This window comes from Arvicanthis niloticus, chromosome 6 (genome assembly GCF_011762505.2).
Source record: "Arvicanthis niloticus isolate mArvNil1 chromosome 6, mArvNil1.pat.X, whole genome shotgun sequence".
Lineage (NCBI taxonomy): Eukaryota > Metazoa > Chordata > Mammalia > Rodentia > Muridae > Arvicanthis > Arvicanthis niloticus.
In genome coordinates this window covers 16,361,135-16,362,300 of record NC_047663.1, presented here as the reverse complement: position 1 = coordinate 16,362,300, position 1,166 = coordinate 16,361,135, and positions in this window count along the sequence as shown.

Genomic DNA, 1,166 nt, shown 5'->3' with positions numbered 1-1,166 from the left:
TGTTGGGCTAGATGTGTGACTTTCTTGAACATCCTCAGGTCTGTGCCTATGCTGGGGCCTTCTCCAAACCCTTCCCACAGTCAGCATGTTGGAGACCTGAAGATGTCTCAGCTGAGCTCAGGGGCTCCACAGCCTGAAGCTATCTCCAGTGGAAGGGAAACAGATTCTGCCTGTGTCCATAGAGAATCATGGCCATCGTCAGTGTTTGTCCAGCATTCCACCATCCTGTCCTGCACATGGCTGTTCTTTTAACCCTCAAAACAGCCTTAAGGAAGTTGGTTTTACTGTCCTTGCATGAGAGGTCTTAAGTCAGTAGCAGAGAGACTATAGCACTTACCAGAGAGTAAGCAGGCCTTCTGGGCACGTCAGTATTTGCTTTCTGCTCTGGTGATGGGTATACGGATGTGTTCCAGTTAGGAAAATATGTACTCCCATATATAAATGACATTTCAATAAGAAGTTAAACTTAACACACTTGAAAAAAGACAACACAGTTTCAACCCACACACCTCACTTGAGAGACCTGTTAAAACATCACTGCTGCCAGGCAGTGGTGGTGCAAGCCTTTAATCCCAGCACTTGGGAGGCAGAGGCAGGAGGATCTCTGAGTTCGAGGCCAGCTTGGTCTACAGAGTGAGTTCCAGGACAGCCAGGGATACACAGAGAAACCCTGTCTCAAAAAACAAACAAACAAAAAAAAAAAAATCACTGCTTTTCAGATAATTCTAATCCATCCCCCAGCCCATTTTTCCTTCCTTTTGCAATTTCTATTTGATGCCTCAGAGTCTGTTAGTGAGTATACAACCACACATTTGCAAGGGATTATAGAAACTAAAATGTTAAAGCTAACTTTTTGTACCCTTAGTAAAGCTAGTTCAGAACAACATGTGAGGGCCAGTGGGATGACTCAGTGGGAAAAATGCTTGAGGACCTAAACTCTACCCTCCAAACCCTAATAAAAATCCCTGCAGTAATGGTACATACTTGCAATTCTAGTGTTTGGTGGGGGCGGGGAGGGATGGCTGAGACAGGAGGATCCCTGGGATTCACTGGCTAGCCATTCTAGCCTAATTGGTGAACTTGAGGCCAAGGAGAGCCACCGTCTCAAAGGAGGTGAGTAGCATTCCTGAGAACATCACCTAAGGTTGTCCTCTGGCTTCTGCATG